Source organism: Dendrobates tinctorius, unplaced genomic scaffold (assembly GCF_039654945.1).
Source record: "Dendrobates tinctorius isolate UK_male_01 unplaced genomic scaffold, ASM3965494v1 ptg000155l, whole genome shotgun sequence".
In the NCBI taxonomy this organism is placed as follows: Eukaryota; Metazoa; Chordata; class Amphibia; order Anura; family Dendrobatidae; genus Dendrobates; species Dendrobates tinctorius.
In genome coordinates this window covers 14784742-14805688 of record NW_027361822.1, presented here as the reverse complement: position 1 = coordinate 14805688, position 20947 = coordinate 14784742, and the positions used below count along the sequence as shown (strand labels likewise).

General features: G+C 49.4%; 1 protein-coding gene across 2 annotated transcripts in view; it reads right to left on the bottom strand.

The window, feature by feature from the left end:
* The window catches only part of LOC141051100 (oocyte zinc finger protein XlCOF8.4-like), a 45141-nt gene extending 43316 nt beyond the window's left edge, over positions 1-1825 (bottom strand). The window contains exon 1 of one of the 2 annotated variants that reach the window (XM_073547979.1): positions 1739-1825. The gene's annotated coding sequence lies outside the window, so the exon portion shown is untranslated. Of the gene's footprint in view, positions 1-1649 lie in introns of both variants that reach the window. The other variant, XM_073547978.1, reaches the window with a different exon arrangement.
* Between the last annotated feature and the right edge of the window lie 19122 nt (positions 1826-20947).

Below are 20947 nucleotides of genomic sequence, written 5' to 3'. Positions count from 1 at the left end.
CGGAGTCCCGAACTATTACCTCCTCCTGAGGTGACATGCTATAAGCTGACCGCCGGAAATTAGGTCAGCAGTCATTTCCAGCGGTCAGCTTACAGCACGTCACTTCCGGTGGAACGTGATGTGCGGCGCAGAGCACAGTCAGTGGCGTAGCAACTGTTTGTGGCGCCCGGGGCGGTCGAAAAATTTGCCGCGCCTTTGGTCGTTGATAATCCGGAAGCATCCGAAGAGCCCACACTACACTCAAAGATCTAATTTTTAGTCTGCTACTAACTCTGTTGTTATTATTTCTAAACTTTCACCTTCTTGCAGTTCTCTCTCTCTCTCTCTATATATTAGCTTAATGACCCTACTGAACCGCCACCACTGCCCTGCCGAGAGCCGCACCATAAAACAGTGTAAGGAGACCCACGTGTCCTCCACCGGCACAGACCCACAGTACACCCCCTACAGAGCACTCATGTCCTCCCTTGCACAGCCCCCCATGTCCTCCCCTACACAGCCTCCCCATGTACCCCCCCTGCATAGCCCCTCCATGTCCCTCCTACGGAGCCCCCATGTTCTCCCATACACAGCCCCCATGTCCTCCCCTGCACAGCCCCCCATGCCCTCCCCCTACAGAGCCCCCCCATGTCCTCCTCTGCACAGCCCCCCCCATGTCCTCCCCTACAATGCCCCCCATGTCCTCTCCCCACAGAGCCCCCCCATGTACCCCCCCTGCACAGCCCCCATGTCCCTCCTACAGAGCCCCCATGTTCTCCCATACACAGCCCCCCATGTCCTCCTCTGCACAGCCCCCCCATGTCCCCTCCCTACAGAGCCCCCCCATGACCTCTCCCTACAGAGCCCCCCCATGACCTCTCCCTACAGAGCCCCCCATGTCCTCTCCCTACAGAACCCCCCCCCCATGTCCTCCCCTGCACAGCCTCACCGTGGCCACCTGTCTGCACAGCCCCCCCAATTCCCAGTATCCCACCTCCCACCCTCACCTGCTGGTTGCCGGCTCCGTTCAGCAGCGGCGTGCTCTCCCCGCTCCAGCTGCTCCCGGCCGGACCACGACACCCTGTTGGCCACATGCTCCGTGCTGTGCGGCCGCTCCGCTCGCTGTTTGGGCATGTGACAGCCGGAGCCTCGGCAGATCCCACGGTCATGTGACTGCCAATCTACAGCGCTGCAACGGGGTCATACCAGGAACGCGCGCCCGAGGCATGACGGGTAATGTAGTCATATAGTGTTACCTTAACAACACGGCTGCTGGGGCCTGTCCTAAAAGCAGCTGAGGAATTGTCATGCTGCCGCGCCGCCCCCACACACGTGCCGCCTGGGGCGGACCGCCCCCCCCACGCTACGCCACTGAGCACAGTGCTGTATTTTGCGGGCATACACCGGCCACCGCGATTGCGGGATAGCTTCCCGGCTGGGACGGCGGGATACGGCCCCGAAATCGGGACTGTCCCGCGGGAATCGGGAGGGTTGGGACCTATGCCCTTAATGACCGACGTTAAAAGGCATTCGTTAAGGGGTTAAGATTACTGTACTCGTTTTTATTATGTACACCCCTCCTCACATGTAAAGCACAATGGAATAATGGCACTATAAATAATAATAATAATAATAATCTGTCCCCAACTGTTTCCTGTTCCTACACTCACCACAATCTGTCCCTCTCTCATCTTTTAAAGTTGGAAGATATCTATATACACATGGCAGAGCCCAGTAATGGGGAATCTCCAGCACCTACCTCCACCTGCAGAGCCGCACTCCACATATATGGCTGCTCTGTGCGCACAGGACCTGGGATGAGGTCACAGGAGGGGAGGAGTCAGAGGTCACATGATCAGGGGCCTCAGTGTATGCAGGACTCTGCTGTGCTGGTTGTCATGGTGCTGGATGAGGGGAAGTTTCTGTGTGGGGTCAGGAGGGGTTTACAGGGTGGATGTAGCAGAGCCGCGTGTGTACGAGGTGTACGGGGCAGAGCCGTGTGTGTACGAGGTGTACGGAGCAGAGCCGTGTGTGTACGAGGTGTACGGAGCAGAGCCGTGTGTGTACGAGGAGTACGGAGAGGAGCCGCGTGTGTACGAGGTGTACGGAGCGGAGCCGCGTGTGTACGACGTGTACGGAGAGGAGCCGCGTGTGTACGAGGTGTACGGAGCGGAGCCGAGTGTGTACAAGGTGTACGGAGCGGAGCCGCGTGTGTACGACGTGTACGGAGAGGAGCCGCTTGTGTACGAGGTGTACGGAGCGGAGCCGTGTGTGTGCGAGGTGTAAGGAGCGGAGCTGCATGTGTACGAGGTGTACGGAGCGGAGCTGCATGTGTACGAGGTGTACGGAGCGGAGCTGCATGTGTACGAGGTGTACGGAGCGGAGCCGCGTGTGTACGAGGTGTACGGAGCGGAGCTGCATGTGTACGAGGTGTACGGAGCGGAGCTGCATGTGTACGAGGTGTACGGAGCGGAGCCGCGTGTGTACGAGGTGTACGGAGCGGAGCCGCGTGTGTACGAGGTGTACGGAGCGGAGCTGCATGTGTACGAGGTGTACGGAGCGGAGCCGCGTGTGTACGAGGTGTACGGAGCGGAGCTGTGTGTGTACGAGGTGTACGGAGCGGAGCCGCGTGTGTACGAGGTGTACGGGGCAGAGCCGTGTGTGTACGAGGTGTACGGAGCGGAGCCGTGTGTGTACGAGGAGTACGGAGAGGAGCCGCGTGTGTACGAGGTGTGCGGAGCGGAGCCGAGTGTGTACAAGGTGTACGGAGCGGAGTCGCGTGTGTATGACGTGTACGGAGAGGAGCCGCGTGTGTACGAGGTGTACGGAGCGAAGCCGTGTGTGTACGAGGTGTACGGAGCGGAGCTGCATGTGTACGGAGCGGAGCCGCGTGTGTACGAGGTGTACGGAGCGGAGCTGCAAGTGTACGAGGTGTACGGAGCGGAGCTGTGTGTGTACGAGGTGTACGGAGCGGAGCCGCGTGTGTGCGAGGTGAGTGGAGCAGTATGTGTGTATAACATGTACAGAGTGTTGTGATTTATGTACTAAGTGAATTGGTATAAGCTGAACAGAGCAGGTCAGATTTGACATAATTTGAAGTGACATCTTTAAAGTGATACATGAGAAATATACCAGACTGATAAACCATGGTATATTCTCCTTCATGCTGCCATGTCCTGATCCATCTGCTTTCATCCACAGGTACGTCTGCTGAACTCCGCTTACTCCAGAATACCCACTGAACCCTCAGGCATTCCTTAGGCTGGTTTCACATTAGCGCTTTTTAAGCGCACGCACGGCCGGGGGTAGCTCCGCCCCCGAGCCGGCTCTATGCCCGGCGTGCCAGCCCCTTGCTTGTAGCGCCGCCTCCTAGCGCACAGCGGCCCCTGCGATCGGCGCACCCTATCTTTAGCATAGGGTGCGCAGGCCGTGCGCTAGTTGCGCTTTGACCTGCGCTGCGCACTTTTGACGGTGCGCTGTGCGCGCCAAAATCCGAAAAGTTTGATTTTGGCGCGCACGGCGCACCATCAAAAGTGCGCAGCGCAGGTCAAAGCGCAACTAGCGCACGGCCTGCGCACGATCTGCGCACCCTATGCTAAAGATAGGGTGCGCTGATCGCAGGGGCCGCTGTGCGCTAGGAGGCGGCGCTACAAGCAAGGGGCGGACACGCCGGGCAGAGAGCCGGCTCGGGGGCGGAGCTACCCCCGGCCGTGCGTGCGCTTAAAAAGCGCTAATGTGAAACCAGCCTTACCCTCTGTTTTTAATTGGTATGTCTGTACTCTGTTTTTTCCCTGACTTTAATGCCATGTATCATACTTCAAATTGACTGTATGCATATTGATATACCCATGCTCCTCACACCTTCCATCTTATCCTACCTCTTTCTTCAACTTCGATGCTAGTCAAATGTCCCATTAACTGCAATCTGTTAATTGCTCCCTGCTGTGAACCGTCCTCCAGCCCCCTTCTCCTCCTCCCGCCCTCACTCACCTGGCTTCATTTCATGGACATTTGAATGGTATAAGTTGAACAGAGCAGGTCAGATATGACATCATTTGAAGTGTGACATCTTTAAAGTGATACATGAGAAATATACCAGACTTAGTCCAGAAATTGGTCAGATGGTAAGACTAACCACTGCTTTCTTACTTTACTTGCCTTTTTTTTTACCTCACATTTGCAATCACCGTTTTTGCTCCACTAATCTTTACTCTCCTTCGCTATCCCCAAACCCCTGCACCCCTGAACTAAATAACTATCTCCCCCTCTCTCTTACCCCCACCTCGCTTTATCTGCAGACGTACTGAACCTCAGACCTCTCCCACTAAAATGCAATACAAGACGATCACTCTCCTTCACCCACCTGCTTTCCCTTTCTCTGCTTCTTCTCAATGCTAATGACATATCCCCCAATCCTGCCCCCCCTGCCTCATACATCCCACTAATCCTCACCCCTATCTTTCTCACACTAAGAGAAACTACCACAATCCCTCACACTTAAAACCTGTGCCACTGACCACCTCCCTCACCCTCTTTCTGGAGCACTTTGGAATGCTCACTCCATCTGCAACAAGCTCCACGTGATCCACGACCTCTTTACCTCCCGCAACCTTTCCTTCCTGGCCCTCACTGAGACCTGGCTGACACCCCCTGACACGGCCTTCCCGGCCGCACTGAGTTATGGCGACCTCAACTTTACCCACACTCCTATCCCTGGCAACAGACATGATAGAGGACTGGGTTTCCTCCTTTCTAAAAACTGCTCCTTCAACCCTATCCAACCCCCACCCTTCCTTATCCTCCCTTCCATCGAGGTTCACTCTGTCCGTATTTATTCTCTCTCTAATCTCCAAATGGCTATCATATACCGACCACCGAGCTCAGCCACTGCCTTCATCGACCAATTCTCCACCTGGCTCCTCCACTTTCTCTCTTCTGACATCCCACCATCATCATGGGGGACGTCAACATCCCCATTGACACCCAGCAGCCTCCAAACTCCTGTCACTTACCTCATCCTTTGGACTTACTCACTGGTCCTCCACAGCCACCCACACAGATGGACATACATTAGACCTCATCTCCACCCGCCTCAGTTCCATACCCAATCTCACAACCTCTCCCTTCCCCCTATCTGACCACCATCTACTCACCTTCTCATCCTTGTCCTCCTCACCTGCCCCCCATGTCCAGCCACTAGCACATCCTCGCAGAAACCTCACACACCTAGACACTCACAGACTCTCAGACTCTCTTCTACCTCTGTCCTCCATATCTTCACTCCACAACACGGACAGTGCCACCGCTTTCTACAACGCCACCCTCACATCAGCCATAGACTCAGTCGCTCCTCTCATGCATGGCAAAGTGCGACAAACCAATAGGCAACCCTGGCACAACAACCTCACCAAAAAACCTCGACAAGCATCCATGGTCGCGGAGCGGCGTTGGAAGAAAACACGCCTGCTAGACGACTTCACTGCTTTCAAACAAGCTACACTTGCCTTTAAATCAGCCCTCAGCTAAACAGACCTATTTCACAAACCTTGTATCTTCATTATCCCACAACCCAAAACAACTGTTCAGCACATTTAACTCTCTCCTCCGCCCACTACTGCCACCTCCTCTCATCTCGGCTGAGGACTTTGCCACCTACTTCAAAAACAAGATCGACCAAACAAGGCAAACCTTTACAATTCCACCACCCCAACCACTCCACATACCAGACCTCTGCCCTTCCCTAATAACATCCCTCTCCAATATCACTGAAGGAGAGCTTACTCATCTCCTTTCCAAATCACAGCTCACCACCTGTGCACTCGACCCCATCCCTTCACACCTGCTCCCCAACCTCACTAACATGATAATTCCAGCCCTAACCCATCTCTTCAACCTATCCCTAACTTCTGGTACCTTCCCCTCTGCCTTCAAACATGCCACCATAACACCCATCCTCAAAAAAATCAAACCTCGACCCAACTGCTATGCCCAGCTATCGCCCGGTATCACTGCTCCCGTTTGCTTCCAAACTCCTTGAACAGCATGTCCATGCTCAACTTTCCTCCCACCTCTCAACTAACTCCCTCCTTGACATCCTGCAATCTGGCTTCCGCCCCCACTACTCCACTGAAACTGCCCTGACCAAAATTACTAATGACTTACAGCCAAAGCTAACAGCAAGTTCTCCATCCTCCTCCTTCTCGACCTGTCCTCTGCCTTTGACACAGTTGACCACTGCCTACTGCTACAGATTCTTTCTTCCCTTGGCATCAAAGACCTTGCCGTGTCCTAGATTTCCTCATACCTTTCTGACCGCACATTCAGCGTTTCCCACTCCCACACTACCTCCTCATCCCGCCCCCTCTCTGTTGGAGTCCCCCAAGGCTCTGTCCCGAGGCCCCTACTTTTTCCATCTATACTCTTGGCCTAGGACAACTCATAATGTCCCATGGCTTCAAGTACCACCTGTATGCAGATGACACTCAGATCTACCTCTCTGGCCCATATGTCACCTTTCTGCTGTCCAGAATCCCGGAGTGTCTATCAGCCATATCCTCCTTTTTCACCTCTCGCTTCCTAAAACTCAATGTAGACAAAACTGAACTCATTATCTTTCCTCCATCTCATGTATCTTCCCTACCCGATCTATCTATTATGGTTAACGGCATCACGCTTTCTCCCGCACCTGAAATCCGCTGCCTCGGAGTAACTCTCGACTCTGCCCTGTCCTTCAAAACACACGTCCAAACTCTTGCCACCTCCTGTCCTCTCCAACTCAAAAATATTTCCAGAATCCGTCCCTTCCTCAGCCCTCAATCTACTAAAACTCTTGTACATGCCCTCATCATCTCCTGCCTTGACTACTGCAACACTCTCCTCTGTGGCCTCCCTGCTAACTCTCTTGCACCACTGCAGTCTGTCCTCAATTCTGCTACCCGACTAATCCACCTCTCTCCCCACTACTCCCCTGTATCTCCCCTCTGCAAATCCCTCCATTGGCTCCCAATTCCCCAACGAATCCAGTTCAAACTACTAACACTGACCTACAAAGCCATCCACAACCTTTCCCCTCCCTATATCTCTAAACTAATCTCCCAATATCTTCCCTCACGTAATCTTCGAACCTCCCAAGACCTCCTACTCTCCTCCACACTTATTCGTTCCTCACACAACCGCCTCCAAGATTTCTCCTGAATATCCCCTATCCTCTGGAATTCCATGCCTCAACATGTCCGATTATCCACCACCCTCGGATCCTTCAAACGGAACCTGAAAACCCATCTTTCCAGGAAAGCTTACAGCCTGCAATAACCATTCTGCTGCCTCACCACCGCCTGAGCTGCCGCCTCATCACCACCAGAGCTGCAGCACCCCGACCTTCTGTCTCTTCCTCACTATCCCGTAGAATGTTAGTCCGCAAGGACGGGGTCCTCTCCCCTCTCTACCAGTCTGTCATTGTAAATTTGTTTACTGTTAACAATATCTATAACTTTGTATGTAACCCCCCTTCTTATGTACAGCACCATGGAATTAATGGCGCTATATAAATAATAATAAAAGTGAAGCCGTATGTGTATGATGTGTACTGGGAGAAATTGAGTACACTGTTCTACATATTTTCAAAAGTTAAATATATCCAGAGAAAAAACAAACGATCAAAAAAAGTCCAAAACCAATTATTGGGAAAATGCAATTTTATTGTAAATATCAGGACATAAGGAAAACAGTGGGATAAGAGTCAAGGACCAAATAGCACATGGGAAACATGGGGCACACATGGGGTGGGAAACATATAGGGATATACGTGACCTTTTCTCTTACAATAGCCATAACACAATGGCTTAAAAATATATTGCACTATTGCACTATCCCAAGTAAAAGTAACACACCAAGACACGGTATTCAAGTATAAAGTGGTAACAATAGGTTAACTATAAAGAAGGTATTACCTGTCCAGGTATGTTATGAGAGTCCACCCGGCGTGCCCTCCCCGACTCGCATTTCAGCGAGATGGCCTTTGTCAAAAACATCAAGTTTCGTCTAGTGGCAGATCACCCTGGCTGGCTCCAACTTTCCAGTACCCCTTGGTGCCTCAAGCCACACCTTCTGTTATAGAGCCAATGCAATTTGAAAGGGCCAAACTTTCTGTTCATGAAAGACAGCGAAGGTATAGAGAGAACGAATGCATGTACTGTGGAGGCAAATGGCATTATGTTTGTCAGTGCCCAATGAGGCCGTGAAACACCAGCACCTATGGTGCGCCAGAGAGATGACCCTAGGTGAGAAGGATTGCTCTCAAAAACTCTTGACCGAGGTCACCCTGGTCAGGGGAGAGACGTCGCTCTCTACAGCATCTCATTTAGACTTTGGCTCCACTGCTAACATTATCCATCAGGACCTGGTTGTTCAATTCAGCTTCCTACACAACAGCTAGATCATTCTTTGTTACCTCCATTGATGGACAACTCCTGATATATCACGCTGCCAGTCATGTTGCAGATTGAAGCTCTGCATTCCAAAAGAACATCTTTCTAAGTGCTACCGAAATTGGTAACTCTTTTTCTGGGCCTTCCATGGTTGCATTTACACATGCCGGTTGTAAAGTGGTCCAGTGGCCAAAGGCTTCTGTGGGGACCGTTTTGTGCTACCAACTGCTTTGTCAAGATCTTGCCCAAGGCTCACATTCCATGCCATCAAACATTTCTTCCCTGCCCACATATTATCATGCCTTTGCAGATGTCTTTTTTGAAAAGAAGGCATAGGTTTTGCCACCCCATAGACCTTCTGATTGTCCCATCAACCTTCAGTCAGGCACTTCACCGGGTGTATTCTCTATCCCTGCCTGTTAGGCATCGAGTTCCTGCCTCTGCACAAGAGGAATCTCGAGCCTTGCCTTCTGCGGTCTCCCATTCCTCTCCAGCTGCAGAGGAGCCTGCTCAGCAAAGACGTTGTTCCCGTCATCTTGCTCAGTCTACCACTGTTGGCTTGGTTACTGCTGCCAATCAGGGTTCCGCTATAGTAGCCTGCAATAGCCAGCAGCGAGCAGCTCTTGGGACTGTGTCCTTCTTTTGGCTCACTGAGCATGCCCGTGGGAAGTCCTCTCATTGGAGGTCTGAAGTCACATGCTCAGGTCCTATTGCTGCTCCCATTGGAACACTAGGAAGGTCCCGGAAGGACGCTGCTATAAAAGAGTCGCATGGCCGCACAGCCATGCGCTAGTATAGACTCTTATCCTATAAGTGTTTGTGATGATGGATGACTGTATCTGGTGACAGACTCATTATAACACCCCTTCCTTGGATACGCATGTTTGTAGGGTTTAGGGTTCTGAGTCAGCGCCTACTAGTGGCTTGTCCTATGCCACTGTGCTTCCCAGTCACAGCACCTCGCTTAGCACCACACGGTGCAGTTCAGCTCCTGGCACCTTAGGACTGCATCAAGTAGCTGAATCCACTAGCGCAGCGCTGTGCACAAGTCGTGCGCTTTCCTACCCTAGTCAGGGTGGTTAGTGGCGTCCGCCAGAGCGGTGCAGTGCACACATTTATATTTGCGGTTAACCCCTTCCTGGCACTGCAGCTGCGGCGCCGAGCACTGGTGATCTAGAGGGACTCTGACCCTGTGTCTTGGGGCAGAGTTCTGTGACTGTACTCCAGCGCTGACTTTGCCGAGCTCTGTGAGCTTTAACAGGCTACGGCATTCATGTTCTGTGGTAGTGCGGCTCAGTGAGGCAACAGAGTCCGCCTCTGTACACACCGGGTGATGTTAACCCGCGTGCGTTCATTTAGTATACCACCATATAGTGTCCGCCATTACCCAGCAGCAGTTAACATCTCTGCACGGTGGACCCCGGGCTGTGAACGCACCTCTATACCATCTTATATTATTTGATGCGTTCCGCAAGCCCATAACTCTGTTAGAGGCTCGTGCCATGTCGAAATATATCCAGGAAAACTTAGCCAAGGGATTCAACCTTAAGTCCTCTTCTCCTATCAATACCAGTTTCCAGGATGTCCTATCCTGACAGCACCATGGGGGTTGACCTTTCATCCTTACAGGGACAGGAAATACACGAGAGGTTAAAAGGTCCCCTCCCACACCACTCTCCAGTGTTTTTCCTGTCCCTGTAAGGACAGGCACGAGATCACCGCAACGGCGGCGGCAGGAGAGCAGCAGAACTTACCGGGGCCAGGAGGTTCGGGGTCCCAACCACCAACTCCTCCGGTCGGACGGTGCGCGCGGCACCCCCCTAAGGGGGGTTTCCCGCCTGCGGTCCCGTGGAGCGTCGCTCCGGGACGATGTAGCGCTTCCCCCGGCGCGACTCCCGCGAGAGCCGGCGGCCGCGTCACTTCCGGTCGCCGGGTATGACGACTTCCGGTTTGGGCATACGTCGTCAGAAGGAAGCATCATGGACGGGAGAAGCGTTTCCAGTGCAAGATAAGGTAGGATAAGAGCGGGGGCAGCGGTACAGAGCGGTACAGACTGGTCACCTTCAGCGGACATCATGGACGGAGAACACGGACGCAGGAGCGAGCCAGACCCAGCGTCCGTGAGTAGGAGGCAGGGTGGGCTGTGAGTTCAAAGACAGGAGCTGTTAGTAAAACGGTCTCCTGTTCTTTGTTAGGACAAGTCGGTGCCGACCCCGGTGGCAGCAGCATCTAGGGGATCAAACAAGCCCAAATGCCCCATCTGTGCCAGCAAGCTGCCGAGCACATGGAAGAAACCCTTATGCGAGGACTGTACCCTGCGGATCATCAAAGGAGAGCAGGCCACGTTCCTCACGAGGATGCGCACAGTGGTCAGAGAGGAGGTCCAGGCCTCCGTCTCTGCATGGCTACCCACGCAGTCGGCCAACCGGTCCCAATCCAAAAGACCAAGATGGGAGTCCGACCAGTCTTCAGAGGAGGAGATACGGGGTACGGACTCGGAGGAAGAAGGCGAGATCACCTCTGAACCCCTGGAGACGGGGAAAAAGTACCTCTTCACATCAGAGAATACGGACGAGCTCCTCAGGGCAGTGAGGAGTATGATGCAGATCGAGGAAGCCCCGAAGGAGCAATCCATCCAGGACGCGATGTTCGGGGGGCTAAGAGCCAAGGTCCGTCAGGTCTTCCCAGTCAATGACCATATCCGGGCGATGATCCTGGAAGAATGGGAGGACGCCGAGAAAAGACTGATTGTGCCACGAGACTTTAAACTGCGACTTCCATTTAACCCGGAAGACATCAACACTTGGAATGAGGTGCCTAAAATCGATTCCCAGGTGGCTAAGGTGTCAAGGAAGACCTCAATTCCCTTTGAGGACTCTTCCAGTCTCAAAGAACCCATGGACAAAAAGGCCGACGTGCTCTTGAAGAGGGCTTGGGAGGCCTCAGCGGCGGTGATGAAAGCAAACATAGCCGCCACTTCAGTCGCTAGGTCCATGTATCTATGGATCGACCAGATGGAACAGCAATTAAAGGAAAAAGCCCCTAGGGGCGATATCCTTGAGAGTATTCCCCTGTTAAAGATCGCAACTGGTTTTCTGGCGGATGCTTCGGCGGAATCTGTAAGATTTGCGGCCAGGAATAACTCTTTATCCAACGCGGCCCGTCGAGCCATATGGATGAAAACCTGGTCGGGGGACTACCAGTCTAAGAATAAATTATGTTCCATACCCTTCTCGGGGGGGAAAGTATTTGGGCCGGCTTTAGATAAGATACTAGAGAGTGCCTCTAACGACAAAAAAGGGTTTCCAGAGGAGAAACCTAGAAGGCAGTCTTCCTTTCAGAGATTCCGTCCTTACCAGAGGCAGGAATATAGAGGGAAGGGGAAATCTCCTCGCTGGGAATATTCAAAGGGGGGGAAAAGTAGGGCTCCCCCGTCTCGTTCCGGGCAAAGTTCCAGAAGCAGAAGACAATGACGCCATACCGGTAGGGGGGCATCTCAGACACTTTGCGGAGGCTTGGCGACTCATCTCCCAAAACCCATGGGTCCTCAATACAATCTCCCAGGGTTATTCCCTCGAGTTTACAAAAAAAACCCCTGCACGATTCGTGGTCACAGAACCCCGTTCCAGAGCCCTGATAGATCCTATATGGGCCGACATAGGGGATCTATTAAAGACCGAGGTAGTGGTTCCCGTCCCAGAAGCGGAGAGAGGTCAGGGGCACTATTCAACTCTCTTCACGATAACAAAACCGTTGGGAGAAAGCCGAACCATCATAAATTTAAAACCATTAAATCAATGGGTTCGGTACAAGAGATTCCGAATGGAATCCCTGAAAACCGCCATCCCACTGATAGACCAGAACGCTTCCATGTGCACTATAGACTTAAAAAGTGCGTATTATCACATGCCCATCCATCCTCAATCTCAGAGGTTCCTACGTTTCGCCCTAAAGAAAGGCGGCAGATACTACCACTTTCAGTTCCAGGCCCTTCCGTTCGGCTTGGCGTCAGCACCTCGAGTTTTTACGAAACTGGTCGCCGAAGTCGTGGCAAACTTAAGACAGGAGGGCATAATCATCGTGCCTTACTTAGACGACTTTTTAGTGGTATCCCGTACAGTGGAGGAGTTGAAGGAACAACTCATTTCAGTAATTTCCAGGCTCGAGAGCCTAGGTTGGATCCTGAACAGAGAAAAGTCAGATCTTCGGCCCAGTTCTCAGAAAAAATTCCTGGGGGTCATGTTGGACTCCAGAAGAAGAATCTCACTCTTACCCGAAGAGAAGAAAAGGCCCATCATGGACAAGGTTCGTCAGCTCGGTCAGCACCAGGTTTCGATAAGGAACGCGATGAAGATTCTGGGCACCCTAACCGCATGCATACCCTGCGTTATGTGGAGCCAGGCCCACACAAGAATCCTGCAGAGGGAGATCCTGTCAAGATGGGACAGACGACAGTCCTCACTGGACAAGAAGTTCCGGCCGTCTCCAGCTTTAAGATCATCCCTGAAGTGGTGGACCAACCACAGAAATATCAGCCAGGGGGTTCCTTGGATCCTGTCTCCTTATGTGACCATCACCATGGATGCCAGCAAGGAAGGATGGGGAGCTCACCTAGAGGGAAGATACCTGCAAGGAACATGGCCCAAGAACATCAGCTTACAGTCCTCAAACTACCGAGAATTACGAGCAGTTTGGGAAACGCTGAAGAGAAACAAGTCATGCCTACAGAACCAGCATATAAAGATCATGTCGGACAACGCGACCACAGTGGCCTTCCTACGCCACCAAGGGGGTCCAAGGCACGGGAAGCTTCAGGACCTAGCGGCTCGCATCCTCACCTGGGCAGAAAACAACACCCGCTCCTTGTCAGCAATACACCTGGAAGGCTCCCAAAACAATATAGCCGACTACTTAAGCAGGCAAGAAGTCCGGGCCACCGAGTGGGAGCTAAAAGAAGAGATCTTCATGGACTTGTGCCATCGCTGGGGGACACCCCAACTGGACCTCTTTGCGACAAGAAGAAACGCCAAGCTGGAGAGGTTCTACTCCCTCAATCCGGCGGACCATCCGGAAGAGATCGACGACTTGAACCAGAGCTGGAGAGGGGGACTACTATACGGGTTCCCCCCTATCGCCATAATACCAAGGGTTCTCAGAAAGATCCAGGAGGAGGGAGCTCGGGTGATGCTAATCGTACCCTTTTGGCCCCGGCGGAGTTGGTTTCCCCTCCTCAAGAAAATGGCTCAGAAGGGACCACTCCATCTACCAACGTCGTCGGACCTACTTGCCCAGGGCCCAATTCAACACCCAAACCCAGGAAGTTTGCAACTAGCAGCATGGATCCTGAGAGGGACATCCTGAAGTCCAGTGGCCTCTCGGACCAAGTGATCTCTACATTACAGGCCAGCCATAAACCTGTCACGCGGGCAATATATCGTAAGATCTGGAAGAGGTTCTGCTCAGAAAGTGGTAGTGCCCTTTTAGACCTGTCTCGGCCCAATATCCCTCAAATCCTAGATTTCCTACAGGCAGGATTTGATAAGGGCCTAACCCCGAGCACACTCAAGGTCCAGATAGCGGCCTTAAGTACTTTCTTCAATTTCTCCCTATCCTCCCATCCATGGATAGCGCGATTTACCAAAGCCACCCAGAGGTTAAGACCCACATTAAGAAGGACGGTCCCCCCGTGGGACCTAAATCTAGTCCTCAACTCTCTGTGTAGAACCCCTTATGAGCCAATATCAGAGGTAGACATTGCAAAGCTCACACAAAAAAACGTATTTCTGGTAGCGATCACCTCAGCCAAGCGCTTAGGGGAGATCCAGGCCCTCTCAGTCCAGAACCCCTACATTCAGATCTTTGAGGATCACATAGTGCTCAAGCTAGACCCGAGGTTCCTCCCGAAAGTAGCATCTCCGCAAAATCTAAACCAGGAGATAATCCTACCCTCATTTTGTCCAGACCCAAAGAATGATAAAGAAAAACTGTTTCATTCCCTGGACGTTGGATGTGCAGTCATCCTCTACCTAGAGGTCACCCGGGATTGGCGACAGGACACAAAACTATTTATCCAGTACGGCGGTAAAAATAAGGGTAAAAGCGCAGCTACACAGACCCTGGCAAGGTGGATTAAGACAATTATCACCTCGGCGTACGAGGCCAAAGGGTTTCCTATACCGGTAGGACTTAGGGCCCATTCCACTAGGGCAATAGCGACATCATGGGCAGAGAGGGCGGGGGCCTCAGTAGATCAAATATGTAGGGCCGCCACCTGGTCTACACCGAACACTTTCTGTAGACACTATAAGTTGGACACTTTGACAGCTAGCCAGTCGACCTTCGGTCGTAGAGTGCTACAAGCAGTAGTCCCACCCTAAGCGAATTCCTACTTTGGTATTCCCCATGGTGCTGTCAGGATAGGACGTCCTGGAAAACGGAGATTAGACCTACCGGTAATGTTATTTCCAGGAGTCCATCCTGACAGCACCGGTAGTTCCCTCCCTAGGATCTGTACTGGTGTCAATATGCTTGTACTAAATCTCAATAAATTTTAATTGCATCCATACTGGTGTGGTACTTGGAAAATCACTGGAGTGTGGTGTGGGAGGGGACCTTTTAACCTCTCGTGTATTTCCTGTCCCTGTAAGGATGAAAGGTCAACCCCCATGGTGCTGTCAGGATGGACTCCTGGAAATAACATTACCGGTAGGTCTAATCTCCGTTTTCTTCTTCATGACTAAGAAGATGGTTCCCTACATCCCTGTATTGATTATTGGGACCTTAACAAAATCACCATTAAAAGAGGTTGTCTGGCCTAAACTGATAAGTCTGCAATCATACTGTGTAAATGAAGACCTCAAGCACACTGTGCTCTGCAAGTATTCATCTGTTTCTTAAAAGAAGTCTGAGGGCACCACAAAATAATACTAGGGATCAGTAGCCCAACACTTGAAACATGACTATGTTAATACTCAAGAAAAAAGAAGTGTGTACAAAAAATGGCCAGGATCACCATGAATAAATTTCAAATATTAGAAACAATACATTTTATTAAAGCATGATTACACAGGATCACACAAGCAAGTTACAGACCACATGTTAAAAACAATTAAAAAAACATTGAAGGTATAAACCATAACATCTGAAGGACTGGTTAGGTACTTTGCAGCTATCTCCACTGTGTGAACCAGATATGTCAAAAATAACGCAACATTGAACAAATGACAATCAGCCAATAGTCTAAATGAAGTAAATTACCCCAAAAACAGACAGAATATTCAAGTCCAGTGGCTAAAGCTGCACTGCGAGAACCCCAATAGATCAAATGCAAAGGACCCTGAACAATGGGGTCAGTTGAGCTATAGGTTTAAATATAAAAACTATAGCATATGGTCAAAGCCATTTGGCTACAGTCTCTTTGTTCCAGTCTTTTCTGCGTTCATGTCATTGTCAGTCTTCAGGTATTCGGCTATCCCAAAGCCATCTTTCTCCAGTTGTGATTGGTCAGACTCTGGAATGACTTCACCCTCACAGTCCATAGGTCAGCCAACATCATCCTGTGTACAGCCCTCACCCTGCCAGATTTCACGTTCCTCTCCTATAGCTTACTTCAGAAGGATTTTGAGTATGTCTGGCCTGATGAGACTGCTAGGTGTCACAGTTTGTAGTTGGGCCTCACGGGATGACTTGACTCAGGCACTGGAAATGACTTGACTCAGGCACCGGAAACAACTTGATTGAAGATCGTTGATGAGTTTCTTCCATGGATAGATACGAAGATCTTTACTAGGCAGGTCAGAATTTCTTGAGTAGGGAGCGATATCACAATAACTACGTTAACTGAGGAAAGAAACACTGTCTGATGCTACCAGACATTCAATCCATCCCTTACGAACTTAACCATTGTCAGGGTTGAAGTGGCAAATACCTTGGACGAGGAGGAGAACTGTCCCTAGGGAACCTTACTCTTTTTCCCCATTCACACAAAAAACATATTACTATTCCATTCCAAAATAAGCTTTGGGTTAGAATGCATATACTTAAGCTAAAATAGCATGGATGGTACCGATCCATAATGCACATGTAGATCATTGATCCACGTGCAATTGGAGTTATCTACTGGCTGCAAATGCATAAACACCTTCACATGAACACACTTAACATGTACTGAGTATGTCCATGTACAGGTAGTCCTGCACTTACACTTAAATTGTCTGTAAGCACACATATGGAATTTCACTAGGCAATAAACCGATCAATTTATATAAAATATGTTAAATTGTTGGTTATGGTAGCTAAAGTAAAATTTTCAGTGTCACCCTAAAATTGATATTTTCAGAGTGCTACAGTATTTTTTTTTCGACTTTAAATTTTTATTATTTTGGCATTTTACTAATTTGTTGTAACATTGATGTGAATAACAATTTTTTTTTATTTCAACATTTTTATTGATTTTACATATTCAATACATATGAAACACAACAAGAGAACACAAAATGACAAATTTGCAAAAATATTCTGCAGTAAAAAACATAACAGTGATCAGCAAGTACTGTATAACAAATACAGGGTATTTAGTCGATACGTTTTTTGCAAAAAATGTATGCCAAACCACTTCACCACGTCACGGTAACCCTTCAGGAAGCAGTCCCTATCTAATGTATTTAAAACCTGAACATGTGAACAGTGTCTAAATGAACAGGATACAGACAGGCGCCTCCTAGTATATGGGCTTGTGGTGTATGACAGCTCATTTATGTGCATGTCACACAGGAGAGGGGTGGGGTCTCTCAAACCATGCTTAGCAAGGAAAAACGTATACTAGGAGGCGCCTGTCTGTATCCTGTTAATTTAGACACTGTTCACATGTTATTTTTCAAATTATGGGGGAAAATAAGTATTTGGTCACCTTAAAACATGCAAGATTTCTGGCTCTCACAGACATTTAACTTCTTCTTTAAGAGGCTCCTCTGTCCTCCACTCATTACCTGTAGTAATGGCACCTGTTTGCCGCCGCAGAAACGCTTAAAAAAACGCTAGGTAAAGCGCATCCCATGCAATCTTATGGGAGTCCGCAGTTGCTGTGCCCATGCTGTGGATGTTTCCACTGCGTAATCGCATTGCGGAAAGATCCGCAGCATGTCCATTAATTTTGCGGAATCACGACGATTCCGCCTCCAAAGGATTGCATTGAAACCAGGTACGGACTGGGACTGAAATTCAGCCCAGGCATTTGAAATCACACAGGCCCATGTTGTCCCCGTTCCCAAGCACCAGATGGGGATATATTACTAATATTACCCTGGATGGAGGAAAGGAAGATTTACTACAAGACCAATATTTGAAATGATACCTGTGGCCTGCTGGGGTAAGTGACGGAGTCAGCAACTTTGTGCTCCGTCACAACTCTTAACAGTGTGGGTGTCTTGAGAACACCGATTCTGCTAACAACGTAGCAGACAAGGCAGCCCACATTCAGACAGGCCCTTCTGGCATTTGGCAGAATACCCAGGCCCTGGGTAAAAATATTCCTGTTAAAAATAGAATTAAAACAAAAAAATAGGGATATACTTACCCTCTGTCAGCCCCCGGAGTCCTCCCGGCTCTCAGCGGCGCTGCCAGCGACTTCCGTTCCCAGGGATACATGGTGAGAATCACCCCAGATGATGTTGCGGTCGGGTGACCACTATGTCATCTGAGGTGATTCTCGCAATGCATCCCTGGGAACGGAAGTTGCCGGCAGCGTCGCTAAGGACCAGGAGGACTCCGGGGGCCGACAGAGGGTAAGCATATCCCTTTTTTTTATTTTTTTAAATTATTTTTAACATTCTATCTTTTACTATTGATGCTGCATAGGCAGCATCAGTTGTAAAAAGTTGGTCACACTTGTCAAACACTATACTTGACAAGTGTGAGCAACCTGTCAATCACTTTTCCAAGCGATGCATCAAATCACTTGGAAAAGCACTTTAATTCTGCAAGCTAAAAATGCTTGCATAACGCTTGGGTTTTGCGGACAAAAGTATGCGAATTCCGCATGCGTTTTACCCGCGGCGGGGAGTTGCGGAAATGCGGCAGACAGTTCCGCAGCATTTCTGCAACGTGGGCACATAGCCTAAGGCACAATGTTTTTAGTTGTATCCTGCATCAAGTTTTAAACAAAACCATGTTATCCGTCCATACTTCAAGGTCTAAGCACACAGTATAACACAACACTCCCATCATGTACGTCCATTATTTGTCCATGCTTCTCCGCTTGTTTTAATTCATGTAACAACATCCTTTATACAATCCAAAATGCACAGAAGACTAGAAAATCATTTTAAAACAAACAAACACAATTAACCTCTGAATTTCAAGGCCTAGGTGATCCCACACCTATCTACCTATCTTAGTTCCAATTAAATAAAAAAATTGATGCAAAAATAACTTTGTGCCATATATTAATAATTAGAACCACATACCGTCACTTATATCTCTACTCCAGGGGAAAAAGTCAACAGAAAAGCACAAGACAGTAATTATTCTTATTAAAATTGCAATTTTATTAAATATACAATTCATTTAAAATGCAAATAATGACAAAAAAGACAAATGCCTCCAAGAACATGAGGAACATCATTAGCTAAGGACGTCATTAAACATACCTATTGATTTTGATATCATGAAATAAAACCCTATGACTATTTCTTATCCATTTTAGTCTGGAATAATAACCAGTTCTCACAATGCAATCTATAGAATATAATAATCTATAATAGCTTCACATCATAGGAGAAAACTAAGCATATATTGATATTGCAAAGCAATCTTTATATTTGCCACATCAAGCATAATAATTACTGCTAAATCTATCTCCTCCTACAATGGCGCACACTGCCGACGGCACTGTGAGTTAATAATGATAGGCACAGTTCAGAAATATTTCTACATATATCAAACGCCCCCTGAAGAAGTGTGGACAAAGCACGCGTCGGGGTGGAGGAACACGGCTTGGACATCGCACATTATGTAAGTCTTAGAAATATTTCTGAACTGTGCCTATCATTAATTCACAGTGCCATCGGCAGTGTGCACCATTGTGATAGATTTAGCAGTAATTATTATGCTTGATGTGGCAAATATAAAGATTGCTTTGCAATATCATTATATGTTTTCTATTCTCCTACGATGTGAAGCCATTATAGCACATTTTACAGTTTGCATTGTGAGAACTGGCTATTATCCCAGACTAAAATAGATAAGAAATAGGCATAGGGTATTATTTAATGATATCAAAATCAATAGGTGTGCTTAATGATGTCCTCAGCCAAAGATATTCATCATGTTCTTGGAGGCATTTGTCTTTTTTGTCATTAATTGCATTTTAAATGAATTGTATATTTAATAAAATTGCAATTGTAATAAGATTAATTACTGTCTTTTTGTGCTTTTCTGTTCACTTTTTACTCTTGGAGTAGAGATATAAGTGAAGGTGTCACACTCGCGCCTTGGCTGATTGGCGTGAGCCAGGGGGTTGTGGCCCCACTGTGCCACAAACCAGACTACCCTGAAAGGGGTGTGACTATGACAGCTACCTCGGTCTTCGCTGGAGCCTCTGATGGTGAGGTCAGGCTTGTGTGGCAGGTAGCTGGCAGGTGCCACTCCTGGGTGGTGTGTGGCTGCTGATCCCACTCGGGGACAAGGCACTTGGTCAGGTGCGGCAGACAGGCTGGCATGGCTTGAGTCACAGGGCCGGCTGGCACGGCTTTGAAATACTGGCAAGCGGGCACGGCTTTGAGACACTGGCAAGCAGATTTTGGACCTGTTCACACAGCGGGTGCCGGTACGGATACAGGCAGGAAGGAGTGGAATATTAAGGAACAGGTTTTGGACCTGTAAACACAAGAGATGCAGGTACGAAAACAGGTAGGAGTGCGGAGTAGGCGGAGCTGCAGCAAAAGGTTCTGCATCAGCAGGAGCGGAGCAAAGCTGAACCACAAGGTCTGTGGAGAGAAGCTGCAGCAAGAGGTTCTGCAGCAGCATAAGCGGAGCACAGGCAGAACAGAGCGGAACCGCTAGAGTACGGAGCACAAGCAGACAGGGAGGACACCAGGAAAAACACAGCAGGGAAAGGAACCACAGACAAGGAGACTGACAGACAGAGGTAGGACAGAGTTCAGACAAGGCATAGGTGTGAGACAAGGTATAGGACAAAGGAGACAGATGCAAAGCAAGGCTGGACCAAGACAGACAAGACAAGGAGTAATGGCACCGGGACCAGGATATTCTGCCTCCTGGAGGGCGCACAGAGAAGTACTAGGCTAAGTACAAAGACAGGGCTAGGACAATGCACAGAGACCAGGATATTCTGCCTCCTGGAGGGCAGACAGAGAGTACCAAGCAAGGCAAGGGGAAAACTTCCATAGAAGGAGATACACAGGAGAGGACCTGGCAGGCTCAGTAGCAAGATACTAACTGAGTTTAGACATTGTTCAGGTAAGGTTCAATGGGTGGGGAAGCCCTAAATAGTAGAGGACTCTAGGTAATTGGTCAGGGACACA